The sequence below is a fragment of the Cervus canadensis genome, chromosome X (genome assembly GCF_019320065.1).
Source record: "Cervus canadensis isolate Bull #8, Minnesota chromosome X, ASM1932006v1, whole genome shotgun sequence".
NCBI classification, from domain to species: domain Eukaryota; kingdom Metazoa; phylum Chordata; class Mammalia; order Artiodactyla; family Cervidae; genus Cervus; species Cervus canadensis.
The window spans coordinates 131,292,474-131,310,451 of record NC_057419.1 but is presented as its reverse complement, the minus strand read 5'-3'; the positions used below and the strand labels follow the sequence as shown (position 1 = coordinate 131,310,451).

General features: G+C 40.0%; 1 protein-coding gene across 3 annotated transcripts in view; it reads right to left on the bottom strand.

Annotated features, from left to right (window-relative positions):
- The window catches only part of TENM1 (teneurin transmembrane protein 1), an 891,941-nt gene extending 876,203 nt beyond the window's left edge, over positions 1-15,738 (bottom strand). For all 3 annotated transcript variants that reach the window (XM_043459374.1, XM_043459376.1, XM_043459375.1), the window contains exon 1: positions 15,186-15,738. The gene's annotated coding sequence lies outside the window, so the exon portion shown is untranslated. The remainder of the gene's footprint in view (positions 1-15,185) is intronic.
- Positions 15,739-17,978: the final 2,240 nt, after the last annotated feature.

Below are 17,978 nucleotides of genomic sequence, written 5' to 3'. Positions count from 1 at the left end.
CGAGTTTCTTTCTGTTCTGTAAGTTCATTTGTATCATTTCTTTTTAAATTTCACATATAAGGATGTCATATGATATTTCTCCTTCAGTAGTAAACTGGTAGTAGTAAACTGGTACAGTATTTTTGGAGGGCAACTTGGCAATAGATACCAAAAGCCTAAAAAATACACACTCCCTTCAATCCATTCACTCCATGTTTATATATTTATAAGGCAATTATCAGAGATGTATATACAAAGAAGTATATATAAGAATTTTTTCATGATTTTTTAAATATAAATATTGGAAATTACCTAATGCCCAATAATTGGAGTTTGGTGAAATATATCAAGGAACAACTATATGCTTTACTAAGAAGTCATTAAATATGATATGAGAACTGTTAGGATATTAATTGTCATTCCATATCATCTCTACCTATGGTTTAATTTGCTGCTTTTAAATCATGCTCTGGAAGAATTGAGGAAGAGGAGAATTACATTTTTCTTTTTTACATTTTTGATTGCTTTTTCAGCTGTGTCTCTGACTCTCTCTGTATCTTCATCTCTGTGTGTATACATATATAATATAATTTACTGACATAGACATATATTAATAATATATTGATAAATGTAAAAACCATATTATTTTCTAATTTTTCTAAAATGAACTTTTATCACCCATATAATAAAAAGCTATATGTTTTAAATCCTTCAAAAATCCATTTTAGAAAATGCATTGTGGTAAATTAAAGAAAAAGAAAAGGAAAATATTAACATTCTAGTACTTTATGATTGGCACTTCATTAACCTGATGGCCCCAATTTATCAATTAAATAATTCCCAAACTCATCTTTTTTAATATTTGAGCCAAAAGTCTCAGTAATAAGGGCAAACAATTTAAATTTTCTACACAGTAAATCAAGACAGAAGACAGTATCTAAAAGCAATTTTTTAAAAAAATGTAGGTCAATAACATCATTGTCACCTTTGACAAAGATCACCAAGGTGACCTTGCAATGATAATAGAGAGTATAATATTATTAGTAATGATCTCCATATCCAATACACTATATATATAAATCATTCGTAATAGACTAGAGTGGTGCTCTTGATTGGCTGCAGTCTAACTGCCCAATGTGCATTTTTCATCACTGTTCATGTTGCTCAAAAAAGACATGCTTCTGCTCAAGTGTTCATATAGTTCCATAATAGTGCTAAGTTAGAATCTTTTAAGGAAAGACATTTCAGAAAGTACTTAGATCTAGACTACAAAAAGTATTTCTGGCTCTTCTGCCACATATACCAGAGCCAGTCTGTAGAAATTGGCTTCATACTCATCAGGCTGATTCTGCAAGGCAGCTAGCAAAATTGCTTTAAAAATCGGACAGTCCTATATGCAGCATTTCGCCTGGGTGAGATACACAGAGGACTGGGAAGCAAGAGGGCTTTAAAATCAGATAGCTCTTCTCTGCTCACTTATCAATTGCCTTCTGACTGAGCTTTTAGGAGCCTATCTCCCCGCTTATGATTAGAGAAGGCCAGTTCACAGAATCTATGTAAGATACCCCAAGTCACTTGCCATCACTTACCCGTTCCCAACATGTACCACTTCCCTTACCTTTTCTTTCCCTCTTTATTCGACTCAATAATTCATTACCACAAAAAAACTGCTGACTGTCTTAATACTGCATGAGGGCTAGCTACTCTTAGAGGGAAAAAAAAAAAAAAGAATGTTTGACAGGGCCATCATTGAACACAACCAGATGATACATAACAGAGGCAAAAACAGCAGGAGCCACAAATGTTAGAAATGCATCTTACAGAACTATTAGTTTTGGAGGTAGGCTAGAGCCTATAAGAAGAGTCCTAAATCCAAATCTGAAAAGCTCATTAAGAGATCATCTAACTCAAGCTTTTATTAGTGCCACTGCCTCTTGTTTGGGCCCACCTAGAGAATAATATTCTACATCCTTCAGTTCTCAGCTTCTTAAAATGAAAGCCATCTGGGATTGGCTAAGGATATAAATGCATAAATTGGAGGTGAGCAGAAGAAAGGTCTAAAAATCTAGTTCAAAAAGAAGGACTTCCCTGGTGGCTCAGCTGGTAAAGAATCTGCCTGCAATGCGGGAGAAGACCCAGGTTCAATCCCTGGGTTGGGAAGATCCCTTGTACTCATATGTATTAATTTGAACATGCTTATATGTGTGTATGGCTAGATCTCTTTCTCAGATGCATTTAAAAAGTATAACTCCTATTTAGAAAACGGGGCTTTTAAAACTTGTTTTTCAATAATTACTCAATTACAAACTGATTATAACTAAAACACCTATATTAACACTATACTTTCAAAGGACTTTGAGATGCATATAAGTCACACTTTATTTTACTGATGACAGTATCTTTTACATATTGCTACACATGCTTTGAAAACCCTAATGCTTTTTTTTCTAATGGGACATTTACTCAAAGACCTTGTAGAAAATAATTGTGTTAATAACAGAGACAGTTTTCCCATTACAATGATCAGTGTTCTCAGACAATTAATGCTGCAGCACTCTGTATTGTCAGTTTCTTCCTCAGGGCCAGGAAAACTTCTAGGTTTACATTATTGGCTTCAGCTTCTTTTTTTCTGGCAATATGGGCATCTCTAATGATGAGACCTGCCAAAACTTGTCAATGCTATTTTTCTTCTTTTCCATTAGAGGTGACTGTGGCTGAATAGCCAAGTAATCTATAGTCTAACTACACTTAATTGTTTTTACTACATGACATGAAGAAATATAGTGAGTAATCACTTCTGTTTTACATGAAGTAAATTGCTAGTGCTTTCCACAGCAAAGAAGCCTTAACTTGCCTAATCTCCCTCGAACACCCTGTTTAAATCCTAACATGATAAACTCAACCCTCCTTGATTCTCCAGTGAATGAAGACTAGATTTGATCAGTGGCTCTCAATTATTTTCCCTGGCTGTAGAACTCTTCAAAATAAAGCAGCCACACAACAGTTGGCCCCAATTACAACTGGTATATTCCTCAAGGACAGTAGGTTTATTCTCCTTGTTATTTATTACCTAAACTTCACTTCTAAGGTGGAAATATAATTTATATTTGTGTTTTTGCTTCCCCTTTGTTTCATAAATGTATTTTTTTCTGTAATGAAAATTATATATAGACTTATTTTAGAAAATCTCAAAAATACAGAAAGGAAAAACATCACCTATTACCCACCTCCTCTAAACAGAGATAATTACTTTTGGTATTTAATCTTTTTCCAGTCTTTTTTTCTTTCTTGCATATTGGGTATATATAATTTGTATTCTGCTTCATTATTTGATAGTATAACATTAAACGTTCTCCTTTAATCATAAAATATTACATTGTCTAAACTTACCATAAATCACTTAGCAATCCTCTTTGCTGAACATTTAAGTTTCTTCATTTTTTTCACTCTTAAAAATAATGCTTGTACTAACACATACATATGGAATTTAGAAAGATGGTAATGATAACCCTATATGCAAAACAGAAAAAGAGACACAGAAGTACAGAACAGACTTTTGAACTCTGTGGGAGAAGGTGAGGGTGGGATGTTTCGAAAGAACAGCATGCATATTATCTATGGTGAAACAGATCACCAGCCCAGGTGGGATGCATGAGACAAGTGCTTGGGCCTGGTGCACTGGGACGACCCAGAGGGATCGGGTGGAGAGGGAGATGGGAGGGGGGATCGGGATGGGGAATACGTGTAAATCTATGGCTGATTCATATCAATGTATGACAAAACCCACTGAAATGTTGTGAAGTAATTACCCTCCAACTAATAAAAAAACAAAACAAAAAAAAAATAATGCTTGGTGAAAATCTTTGCCAAATAAAGCTTTTTCTGCTTTTTGCACTATTTCTTTAGGACAAATCCCCAGAAGTAGAATTACTGGGTCAAATGGTATGAGCATTTTTAAGGTTTTTGGCTGCAAGCTGCCAAATCCATACCAACTAACATTTCATCATGTCCTTATTATTCATTCATTCATTCAGCCAATTCCTATTAAACATCTACTATGTACCAGGCTCTGTACTAGGTGACATGAATGCAAAACAGATACCCAGTCCATGCAGTGAGCAAAACAGACACCAAGTCCATGCCCTCAGGGATCTTATATATTAGTAGATTTGATAAATATAAATAAACATACAGAGTGATACCAAATAGTGATGAGCAATACGAGGGAAAAACAGAAGCAGATAAAGGCATAGAGAGGACTCATTACATAGGATGGCCATGGAATATCTCTATGGTGAAGGAAAACTTGTTCAAAGTAAGAAAATGCATTTCAGGCAGAGGGAATAGCAAGTGCAAAGGCCCTGGGAGACAAAAGTGCATGGCATGTTTAAGGAACAGAATGGAAGGCAGGGTGGCTAGAATGTTATGAGCAAAATTCAGCGGGAAGAATAGAACGATATGAAATCAGATATATAAGGACCAAATCCTGCAGGACTGTGTAGGACATGGTAAAGATTTTTTAAATTTTATTTAATGTGTGATAACAAGCCAGCCATCAGAGGGTAGAGGGTGGGAAAATCACAAGATCTTATTTATTTTTTAAAGGATCAACCTAGTTGCTGTGTGGAAAACTATGTAGGGTCAAAAATGTATATAAGGGCATAAATTAGAAGGCCATTTCAGTAGTCTAGGTGAGAGACAGTGGCTTAGACTAAAACACTAATGGTGAATGAGAGGAAAATGATTCAAAGGATATGGCTTGAAGGCACAGTAAAGTCAGGTGTGAAAAAAGAAGAATCAAGAAAACTCTGAAGTTTGGGACTTGAGCAATTACACCAAGTGTCATCTTACAAAACAAAACCCCTTGTATTTATTTTTTCTAATCTGCATTTATTTTGATTATTGGAGACTGAGTTTTTTTCATGCTTACTAGCCATTTGAATTTCCTTTAATGAATTAGTTTCCCAAGTCTTTGCTCAGATGGCATTTATAAAACCCTTTCCTCCCTAAGCTTTTATTTCATTATTTCCTGGTTTGCCTTCTACCTCTCTGACTTTATTCTTTCTTGACTTGCTCTCTCTTGAATGCTCCTCTTATTTCACCAACGTTTTAAGTTCACTGTGTCTCGAGATTTCATCCTTACTTCTCTTCTTACTTTATATATACTCTCTAGGTGAACTCACCTTCCTGATTTCAACTACTACATTGACTGATGCCACACAAATCTTTTTCCAGACCTGATCTTCAGATCTGCAATTTCCATATGTGACAAATCATCTCTATCAAGAAGTCTAGATAGTGTCTCATATTAAGTCAGTCCAAACGTGACCCGATTATCCCCATCAAAACTGGCTTTTTCTTCTATGTTCCCTGTATTGCTTAACAGCATTACACAACTTTCCAAGCCAAAAGTCTCAGTGTCGTTCCTCCCTTTTCCTTTCAAGGTAATTGAGTTCCATGTCCCAAATGTCATTACCTTATGAATAGCTTTCAAATTTTCCCCTCTCCTCTCCATCTTTGCTGTCCCTGCCATGGTTCACACCCTCCTAATTGCAACACAGTCCCTTAATGTACTCTTCATGGACTTCAATCCATCCTTCATACTGGTTGCCATCTTTCTAAAACTCAAAGTTGGTGACCTGCCCCCCTCACTTTAAAGCCCCTCACCTAATTCAGTAGATTCTGCTACAATGCAGTACACTGTGTGATTCTGGATAAAAATCATAAAACCCACAATTCTCCAGGATTTTCTTTCCATGCAGGAAAATCCTAACACACTCAGTCATTCAACAAATATGTACTAAGCCTCCTCTGTGTGTCAGGCACACAGAAGGAAATAAGACATTATCCCTGACCTCTGTTCCCCAAACCCAGACAGGAAATAAAACAATATTCTATTTTCCTGGGTTGATATTCCCCATTGCTAATTTAGACTTGTACCCTTTCACAATCCTTTAGCCATGTGGACTGTGGGTCTCTGTATTCTCTAAAAAAATTCTTCGCTATTATTTACAAGTCAATTCAAATGTCTGTCTCCCCCATTATACGGTAAGTTGTTGTTTTTTTTTTTAATATCTCTGTATTACTGGATAAACAGGCATTTACAAAGTTTTGATGAATGAATGACTGACTGAACAGATGAAGTTTTTTCTTCATGAAGATGGTTTTATGAAGTATAACCAAAACTGTGTAATACTGAAGTCTTCAGTAAAAAAGAAGTCAGTCCATGAGACTTGGAGAGTCTATGGAAAACACTTGAGATTTCAAGACCTATTGTCCCAGAGCTCTGTGTAAACATTGATTCTTCTGCTTTCTCTACAACAAAGCAGTTCCAAGTATTTTGTTAAATGTCTAGGACCAGTGTTCCCTTCTTACTTAGTCTAGTGCTATTTTATACATTTCCTTAAACATGTTTTATTCCATGTTTAACAGAAATATATTGTTAAATTTTTCTCTATTCCGTGTTAAATTACCCTTAAAATATTTCCCTTGCACTGAATTCTAATTGTTTATATCAAGATTACCTCACTTTCACAAGTTGCCCAATGTTTCATTAAGGCAATATTTCAAACAGAGAATAAGAACAAAACAAATGAAAAATGTAGCACTCTTGTGTTAACACTTTATTGAAACCAAAAATAAACGTTGTCACACCTAAAGGTTGACATTTTATTAGAATAAACATGAAAAATCAATCACAAGTGCACTAACATATAGAAACATGCACAGAGTAAATCTGTAATAAAAGGTATCAACCCAGAATATTAGTGTGCTATTTTAGCTCCTATCCAAGATAACTGAAAGAATGTATGAGCCAAAAACAATATACAAATAATATTTCACATTATATTTATAATTTTCTAGTATATACTTAAAGAATAGGTCAGATTTAGAAGTAGAAGAAAAAGATTAATCACTCCCAAAACTTTAGTGAATGTCCCAGAGCTTCTTTTCTCATAAATCTGTATCTACTACCTCAACTCTAGGAAACAGCTGAAAGAAAGAAAAAGAAAGGAAGGAAAGGAGGGAAGAAGAAATGAGAGTGATGTTATTGGTATTTAAAGGTACAAGAGTCTTCTCAAGTTAAAGTAATAGGTATCAACTGGCCAATCAACAGCATAACCTTCTCCCTTAGAAGTCACTAGATCTCATTAGTGAAATTAAAAGGAGTTTCTTAGTTGACTTGCACAGCAATTCTGTCAATGCTTCCCTACATTCCTTAAAGCTCTAAAGATATGAGTTACAATCACACAAATATATGCATTTCAAGCATGCAGCAAGCAAATAGGTGATGTACTTATATGTTTCTATAAATGATGCTTAAATCCACATCAAAATGTACACTTAATTTTTAATAAATTTAACTTTAGAAAAAATTCCATCCACACACACAAATACAAATATATTTGGGGGCTAGTTAATAGAGCTGGAGAACACACATCAATATCACTCAAACGCTTGCAATTAAGCAGAGCAGCTTTAAAAAAAGAAAATCATTAATGCTAAAGGGGGGTAATGCACAGAGTATAAATTCAAAATGTTGATCAGAAACATTTTGTTGATAGCAATTGAGTTAGCTAGGAATATTTCAGGTTTAGAAAGCTTCCAGCCACTGTATGGTTGTAGTGTATTTATACAACTCTGTATTTAAACACAGGTGGTAATTAGCAAGATTGAGACACTTTTAATAAGGCATCATCATAGGTGCAAAGGATGTGTAGCATAAGATGAGTTCATTATCAATAACTTTCCTGAATTAATCATCTCTTAGGACATTTAATTTTAAATGTATCTAAAAAAACCTGGATTATTGGGATAGGCCATCTGCGGTATCTTTTTCCTAATTTCTCTGAACAACTGAAGAGTTTTCTTAAAATGTCTATCCACTGCTGGGACACAGGGATTGCAATACCTAATATACCAATTGTCCAGTTAATCTGGCACTTTCTCTTTGACAGGTGTCTCAACCAGATAGAGGCATTAAAATTAATATAAACACTTAGAATCCACCTAATTATACAAGACCTTGAAACTGGGAAATTTTCTCCTTGACCTTAGCTGGTGATCAGATTTTCCCTGAAGTATGCAAACTGATAGCAATGTACTTTTTATTTTGGCTGCTTTAAAAACTCCCATTCACACACACAGTTAAAAACACTAAGCTGTGATTCCAAACATTAAAATGAAACTGGATTTCCTTTGATAAAAGCATATAGGGGTTCTACTTAAAGTCACACACATATACATGCACACACATATAAATACATATATTCAATCAGCATTCTGAATATTTATAGTATCTTTCATCTAAATAGGAAAACATTAATTTCTGGGCTTCCCAGGTGGCACTAGTGGTAAATAACCCTCCTGCCAATGCAAGAGACCCAAGAGATACAGGTTCGAGCCCTAGGTCAGGAAGATTCCCCTGGAGAAGAAGATGGCAACCCACTCCAGTATTCTTGCCTGGAGAATTCCATGGACCGAGGAGCCCGGCGGACTACAGTCCATGGGGTCGCAAAGAGTCAGACATGATTGAAGCAACTTAGTATGCATGCATTAATTTTTAAAGGGAAACTGAGGTTGTATCTTCATAACATCATTTAGATAGAGAGTTAAAATTAACTGATTATATATTTGGAACTATTCAGATGATTAATTATTTTGTTCACTATACATCCAAAACTCAAGCATCTGCTGAAAAGTTAGAGGAAATCAACATGACAAAGATATGACACAGACAGATACTAGGAAATCTACATGATCAATAATGATGATTGAAATTTTTATGTTTTACTCAGATATTCTGGTAATTTTACTCAGACATGGCTCAAAAATAAACCAGTTAACAAAATATATGCAATTCAATACCTGACAACTGGATAATGATATCAGAAATATTCCTTAAAATGTAAAAATGAAAATATTATTTTTCCTAAATTTTTAAATCACTACTTCATTCTATCTTTAATAATTCTATTTGAGACATTTGTATTTTGAAGTTCTAGTCACTTTGAAACAGAAAATTACTTGGTGACATATAAATATAGATATAGATTTAGATCTCCATTCTTTTTTTTCTCACCAAAATCCTTTTTGAGAATCACTCTTTCTTAGCCATAATATAGATATTTGTTTACAGCTATAAATTCAGGGGAAAAAAAATATTTAGTTTATCAGAACCCATAGCTGATAATATTGCAAAAGGCTTAACACGGATTGCAATTCAGCTCACATTAGACTTTGTGATCCCCAAATTCAATTTTGTTAGTCATAATCAGCCACAAAAATGTTACAAAAGAATATGAGAAACACTAAAAGGCAATTTCCTCATTGTTGACTACTTATCAACTGACAACTTAGTCAATTAAAATTAAAACAATCAGTATGCTTTATGGTGATGGGTAAAATGTGTGTTTTACAGATTTCAAATAAATGTATTCAAATCCATTTGGTCTCTGTAATAAAAAAAAGTGGGGCATAGATATTTTAATAAAATTATTTTTATAATTGAAAAGGGAAAATAAACAATCTTACCAGAAAATTCAAGCATCATTTATATTTAACTTTACTGTGATCTCTAACTAGGCTTCTTAAAGTCTATAAAATCATAATTTTACTGAACATATTTTTTCAATGCAATAGCTAATATGAAACTATTTTACAGCTGTGACATTCTCATAGAACAAAAAAACTCTCTGTAGCATACACATAAATATCAATAAAGTGAAGTGAAGTCGCTCAGTCGTGTCCGACTCTTTGCGACCCCATGGACTGCAGCCTACCAGGCTCCTCCGTCCAGAGGATTTTCCAGGCAAGAGTACTGGAGTGGGTTGCCATTTCCTTCTCCAGGGGATCTTCCTGACTCAGGGATCAAACCTGGGTCTCCCACATTGCAGGCAGATGCTTTACCCTCTAAGCCACCAGGGAAGCCCTATAAATAAATAAATAAATATCAATAGGAATGCACAAATCAAAGTTCTCTTTTTGTGACTAGTTTTAAAGAACTGCTTGATTAGGGACAATGGGGGTTGCAGTAAGATCTTCAGGAAAATGACAGTGATGGCACTGATTTTTGTTCTGCTTGTCTATTGCTCACAAATTCAATCCCCTAGCCTTTTATAGTTACTCTCAGGGACCAACAGGATGGCATGAAATTAAATTAACAAGCAGGTTCCCATCCTGAATTAGTGACTCCCAGCTGTCTGTCCCGTCTAGTTTCCATGGCAGTGGAAGAATCCGTGAAAAGTGAGGTGCAGGAAATTGTTAAGAAGCCAACATATCAAACTCTTTAAGTTGATTTCTTTAAACTGATGAATCAGTACCGGGGGTGGAGGTAGGGGAGATAGAATTGAAGTTAAAGTGTTTTATTTCCTGGCTTTTTGAAAAGGCCAGTGTGTTTCTGTTTTTGTCACTGCCTTGTCACTGCATCTCCTTAAACATTTCATAGAATGCTGTAGATTCAGGGTAGCATTTGGCTCATTATATGTGTTATAGTAACCCAAGAGTGTTTAAGGCACTCTACATGTATTTTAAACGGTTTCACTTTATGTCTTTCTTTTTTGACATAGGTATTAAGACTCATCAGCTTGTTAAATGACTCCAGAATATCCAGAGACCAAGTAAAAAATTCTCTCAACCAACCAGATGTTTGTTTGCATCACCTCAAACAGCAGGATGGTTGACAGAACTTTTCACTCACATATTTAGGTGTCACCTAGATACAGCCATAGAGACCTGTCATAACTACCCAGGAAAAAAATATTAATCTTGGCATATATCTACCATAAACACAGATATGAAGGCTCTGACTAAGAGCTTCTCGGGGCGTGATTCACTGATATAAAAAGAGATGATTTAACACATTTTCCTGTGTCCATTTTTCCAATTCCCTTCTCCAATCCATTTTAAGTAGGTGGGAATGGAGAACCCAATATTTCAGAATCATTACATCACATTGAAAACATCATCCAAGAGATAGTGGTTAGTTGGCATATATGCATGTTTCACCATATGCTATTGTTTACCTAAAGTGGAGGCCTGGACAGGAAGTAAAAGTCAGAATTTTTTTTAAGTTGTAAATTATCCAAGATTATACTTCCAGGTCTAGAAATGAGTCCTAAAGTTACATAAGAATTTAACAGGCTTTATTTATTGACTCTAAATGATTATTTTTAAAGCATTAGTGATTCAACATCAACTGTAAAAATATTTACTATCTCCAATTAAAACTAGTTTGCTTTGATTATCTATAGAAATATTCACAGAACAATTCAGTACAAATATTGTTACAAAACAATTTTCATTTTATGCCATCATACTCCAATTCACTCAGCCCTATTTTTCATGAGTTCCAAATGTAAGCAATTTCATTGGTCTTGCTAAATTGTACCACAGTACATCTAGCAAACTATAAAATCTCTATACATTATATAAATTGTCATTACAGGGTACCACATACGGTAGACACACATATGGTTGGACCATCAAGGTTGTTTGGAATAATTAAAAGCTGTGTGAAACCTTTTATAGCATTCACCTGCTCAAACTAAGCACAGTTCTAGCTGGTTCTATATGATATTTACTTTCCTCATTTCTTAAAAAAAATCAATGGAAAACAGAAAGGGAAAGAAAGTATATATTAAGCCAGGAATCAGAATGTTTTACCGTCTAGGGGAAGGAAATGGAGTAATTTCAATTCAAAACAGTAATTTAATCTAATATTCAGAATCTGCAGATGATTTAAAGCAGTTTTTGTATATGGAAACAGTTTTGAAAGCTGATTCCTTTTAATTTTTTATACTCAGCAGCTTTATTTCCAGTCATTGATATATTCTATTGATCACAATTGCTATTAATAAATACTATCCTTCACAATATTCTTTATCATTTAATCTGCCTGTAGTTGTGCTAGTAATCCAATTCAAACCATTCTTCCAAGTGGTAAAGGAAGGGAAGCTTCTTATAAAGAAAAAAAAAAAAGCATGCATAGATTACTACTTTCAAGGGTAAATCTACATACAGGAGCTTAAAGAAACATATATAATATTAATAAAATTATCATACATGTTTCATATCTGATGCATGGCATTCTCATGAGATTCTTTCTAAAAGTGTGTGTGCATGATGTGTGTGTGTGGGTGAGAATGCTAGAACAAATATGTGAATATTATAAGAAAATTTGCTTTCATTAATTAATCTTTGCATCAAGTATTCAAAGTATTGCTCTTCTTTTGACCTCAGGTCAGTAAATAAGTAAGTAAATAGATAAATAAATCACTTGTTTGGGAAGCCTTAGGAAATTTATTAACCATAATCTATACCAAGTACTTGACAACTATACTGAAAACTGAAACTGATGGACTTTCAGGAAAAGCAAGCTTCAAGTAAAAATTACATGGATTCTAATTGCTATTTCTAACATAAAATGGTAAAAAAAAATTTGTTAATACTGAACCTTCTAACTATTTCCAAGTTTTGAGACTGTCATGGAAAATAAGCTTTCTGTTTTCAGAGGCAACATATCAAAAGAATACTGTGCAGTTTGACCAGTTAAAGTCATATTGTACAGAATAAACTTGAATGTTGGACTGTTCTGTTTCAGCAAGAATCTTAGTATTAAAGGCATCAGAAAGGTACAATGACTATAAGGGAAACTACGATCATGTCAGCATTATTTACACAGATGATAGTGAAGTGAAACACCAAGACCTTTAGAGTATTTAGATTTCGAATTAGGCCTTTGAATGAGATGGTAGTTAATATACAATCTGATTTTACTTTTTAACACAGCTATTTGTTTCAATATTTGGAATCTCACTTAATCTTATAGCACAATGACTCCACAAAGCATTCTTTCCTTCAGTTTCAATGTATATTTTGTCAAATGACATGACTATTCTTAATTCATAATGGGAACCTAGAACTAATGGTAAATACAAATTCATGTATTCAAAAAATACTCAGTTTGTACTATGTGTCTGGCATGGTTCTAGGGACTAGACTCTATTGGTTTTATTATACAAATGTTAACATTTGTTCATTGAGCTGTTTTCCAGAAACACCTGTTTTTCAAAAACATTCTGGGGGACAATCTGAAAACTTTTAAGTAACATTTAGAGCATGGATTCATTTTAGAAATTACCTGAATCCCTTTCTGAATGCATCTTGGGACTTTCTTTTATTATCATTAAAAGATTCCAACATTACTTTGACGTACTTACACACTACCCTTTAAAAAAAACTTTCCAATGGTAAATTATTTAACACATCACACACACATAAAATGTCTTATGAACTTGGATAAAAATGGCAAAATTAATTCTGCTTTTCCAGTTATCTACTTAAAGGGTCATACTAATGCCTTATGAAAATTCATTTTCCCCCCACGTTGCAGGTATTAAGAGCAGGGGGGTGGTAAGCAAGCAAGTAAATGCTGGGTAACCAGGGAGCAGAATGCAAGGCTGTGGATTTCCTTTTAATAATAATAAAGCCTTTCCTCCTTAGACTGTGCTCTTTCTTAGCAGCACAGGGGTGCCCTTTGCTCCAAATCGGAAGTCTTCGGACTAAGAAGACAGACAAGGATATTTCAATCAAAAGATAAAGCAGACATTTGCAATGTTTTCCCCAAACAGGTTGAGAGTAGCAATTGATTCTCATAGTATAGTGTACCTGGTTTGTTAATTATGATCACAGAACAACAATCTAAGATTCAAGGAAGCTGTCTGTGACCCTTAGCGCAAACGCAATCAATTAAGTGCTAATCTAACAGTGCCTAATAGGATCCACTGGGGTGTTTCGTTTCCTTTTGGTTTCTAAAACCGAGTGGCTACTAATTTCTCTACTATGGCACTAGGAACTTCTTTTTGTATTTTTTCTGGCCACCTCAAATACTCCTCCGAATTAACATCCAGGTAAATTAAAAAAAAAAAAAAAAAGGAAAGTTCAGGACGTCTCCCGACCAATTGCTTCATTTTGGAGACCTACCCATATTATCAAATCGCCAGTAGCAGTGATGCAGATCCGCTAAGCCCCAAAGCTGCCGACGGCTAGCACGAGCTGCAAACCAGCCCCCGCCCCCGCCCCTGCTCTCCCGGTGGCGAAATAGATGTCGAGACAACATCTACGAGTGGAGTGAGATCGTCCGTCTCCGCAACTGTAAACAACCGACCGCACTAGGTTTGCTGAAATGTTTAAATATACTCCTGACTGCAAACACATCCACTCACCAAGTCGCGCTGTCTCCCCTTCTCCACCTCTTAAAATTGAACTGGCAACCTGCCCTTTGTAGGGTAAAAGTGAGGTTCCATTTCCCCAGGTATGCCTAGAGGGTACCTGGCACTCTGCAAACGTGCTAGCCGCTGCTAGATGGCCCGGACCACATCTCAGGCTAAAATGCGAAAACACACAAACCCGCGCAGCTGAGCGCGTGGTGAAAGCCAACACCGACGGCTCCCAGAGCACCGACTGCAGCGTAATGACTGTCTCTTGACAAAGATTGGAGTGTAGGAAGGACGCATTGGGTAGGGCCCCAGACGGCGTGGCTTAGAAGGAGGTCCTGGAGTTTCCCCCGGAACCTGGACTCCCCGAGTGTGGTTCCAAGAGAAATTCGAAAGCAAACAGGTTACTCAAGTGCGTCCTAGACCCTAGACATCTTCTCTCAGAGAGACAGGAGCGGGACCCGAGTGGCCGAGCCCCTGGCAGACGCTCCAGGTGGGGAAAACGCTGGAGGAGAGGCGCCCCCTCGTTTCTTCTCGGACCGAGCCCGCCCCCCTCCCCAGCGGCCAGGTCCACTTGTTAGAGCGCCCGGGCTCTGCGCGCCAGCCGAGGCGAGGCCCGCGCCCCCGGCCCTTCAGAACCGGAGGAGTTGGTTGGCAAAAGTGTCGCCCGAGAAGCCTAGTGAGCCCTCGCAGGGCAGCGCCCCCAGGGCCCGCTGAAAGCTTGAACTGCGGACAAGGCCGACCTCCCATATGCCCCGGGTGGTCCAGAGCCCCGGGCCGGGCGAAGACCTGGAGAGGAAGGAGCCGAGGTTCTGCCACCTCGGGCAGGGCTCTCTGAGCGGACGCTGCCCGCCACTCAGGGCCGGGAGCCGCCATCCGCCGCCTGCAGCCTCGGGGCGAAGTTCGCCGGGAGTCCTCGGGGTGGGAGGTGCGAGGGTAGGGGCCGCGAACCAAAGGGAAGGAGGTGGGAGCCGGGAGCAACGCACCTACCTAGTCCAGGCGCAAGTTTCCGCGGCGTCCCCAGGTGCGGTCCCCCGCCCCCTCGCCAGGTGCTCAGCCCCGCCGGGCGCTGCCGGAGCCCGGGACCGCAGGCGTCTCAGCCGGTTCCTGCGGGAAACGACTGTAAATCCACATTACTGTTCGAGCTGCCGCTCGGGCCCCAGCATCGCTCTCCTCCGCTCGGTCGCGACGGTGCTCTGAGCCGGCAGCCGCCGGGGCCAGGTACCGAACCTGGCTACTACCGCGCCAGCGGACGATCGCTGCCCGGAGGGTGCTAGCGCCCGGGGTCGTATGTGGGTGCGAGAGTGTGTATACGCGTGTGTGTCCGTGAAAGAGAGTGTGCGTGTGTGTGCGAGCAGAAGGGATGAGCTCAGCCCCCGGGGCACTCGGAGGTGAACTCCGGGCTCAGCCGGAGCCCGCCGCGCTCCCGGGTGCGGGGCGTCTGAACGGCTGATGGCTGTGCTGTTGCTGCTGTGGCCGCCGCCGCCGCGCTCTAAGGCTGGTCGCGGTGGTGCAAAAAATGTTTCTCCGCTACTCGAGACCAAAAAACCTGCCCTGTCTACTGAGCATGCCCGGTTTGACAGTTCCACAGCCAAGGGTTTTTTGTTTTTTTTTTTTTCCTCCCTTTTCCACCAAGACTCCAGGTTTTAGCCGCAGCTGAGATGGGGTGGGGAGGAAGGGGGAGCTCCGGAGGAGGAGCAGAAGAGGAGGGCTGAGGGAGCAGGTAGCGGGCAAAGGAAAGGGAAATCAAAATGAGAAAGATCACGGTGTTAGAGGGTGGAGGGAGGGGAAGGAGAAAGCTGGGGGTGGGGGAGCAGAGGAAGGAAATATGGATCAACAAAATTTAGATTTCGTACCACGATGAGTTCCCGGCCAGAGTACTCTCATGACCAGCTTCTATTTTCTCCAGAGGGTTAGGTGGGGGGTGGGTGGGTGGGGTTCGGAGAAGTGTTTGTCATCTCCAAATCAACCTGGGAGAGTGTTTTATAGTCAAGACATACACAAACGCACGCGCTGTTGCACACACACACATACACAGAAGCGTGATCACTACCGCGATGTGTAAAGCCTGAGGACTGACTTAGAATGCAAAGTCTCTTGCCAGCATAACTTTAGCAAAAAAAAGAAAAAAGCGAGGTGGCGGAGAGAGACAGAGAAATGTTTGGGTTCCTCCTTTCCCCCTCTACCCCGCCTTCTAGAAAAGCCCAGCCCGTGAGTGCGGTGCGAAAGAGACCCGCAAGCTTTTCTTAGCGTTGGTCCATGAGAGAGAACCGCCGACTGCCTCTCGCTGACAGCGTGACCTCAGGGAGCCAAGGCCGGCCACACGCAGCCTCCTGGCGGCGCGTCGGGTCAGCGCTGACACTCTTCCCCCCACCCCCACCCCCGGAGCCCGGCCCTGCGCTCCGGCCGCTGCCCGGCCTGGTCGCCCAGCTCCCCGGGCTCCCCAACCGGCTCCGCCCCTCACCCAGGTTCGGTCCGTGCCCCAAGCCCTGGATCCCTCCTTTCCCACCCTCTTGAGCTTCCGCGAAAAAGCGGAAAGGCGGAATCTGCACGCTCAGAAACTCGCTTTGGGAACCTAAGGAGTCCTACTGGGCATGCTCAGGACTTGGGGCGCCTCGCGTGGAGTAACTCTCCAGCCGCCAATGTCTGCACGGCTGGGCCAGATGTGAGTCTGAAGTAGGAGACGTCGACCCCGGATCGGGCTTTGGCTCCGGCTCCGGGAAGGGCGGCGGCGACGCCCACAGTCGCCTTCTCCTTCCCGGCTTCCCGGCGAGAGCAAGACGGTGGGAGATACCAAGTGCCGAGGCAGGGGAGCGGCACCAACTGGAGACACGAGCCCGGCGCGCTCCCAGACCCCCTTCCCCCAGCGCCACCCCCGCCGTAGGCAGGTAGGGGGCGCGCTAAGCAGCGGAGAGAGCCCGGTGCGTGTTTGCCGGGACTGCTAGCCTCTAGGTAGAGAAAGAGAGCGCGAAGAGTTGAATTTTCTTTAGGAGACAGACGTTACCGATGGTTTTCTTGAGTGAAGAAAGAAGGGCGTGTGTGAATGTGGATGCGTGCACGCACGTTTGTAATTTTTCTCCGCAAGAGCAGGGCCAGGAAAGCGAGAAACTATTGGCGAGTTGAGAGTCCGCTAGGGGTTGCAATAAGGCACATTTGGAGCCTTGGCTGGCGCTAATTAACAGGAAGAGTTGCTCGCGGCGCGGCGGGCGCTCATCAAAGCTTCCAGCTGTTCTTCTCCCTGGGTGGTGGCAGGTGCGCGGGCAAGGCTTCCGGGCTGGACGGTCCCTGCACTCCCGAGCGGGGAGACCGGATTCGGTTTCCTAAAGAGAGATAGTACAGGGTGACGCCACTGGAGATCTCGGAACCGTACGTTCCCATCTTCCCAGGTTTTGATACAGGTATTTGCAAAGAGGGAACGTTGTAAGCCCAGCACACCAACGAGGGGAGGAACTACAGCGAGCTGAATACTCTCAGGGTAAGAATCAGAGAATCGAGAGAACGTTTATTCCCATCGTTCCTTTTTAAATACTGCCTTCAGCTTCGGGCAGGAATCGTTTGGATCACTGCCGCTCACCATCACCCCTCGCTCTGCCAACAAAGAAACAAAAGATGACAACCCGACTCTGTAGGGGGATAGCAACTGCTTCCAGAACCATCTCTCTGTTGGCAGTTGAAAAAGCAATGGGGAAGGGATGGCTATAAAACCTGTGTCTAGCCATCAATATGTAAACGAACATTCCTAAAACCCACTACCCTCCTCCAAAACAAAACAAATATCTGTAT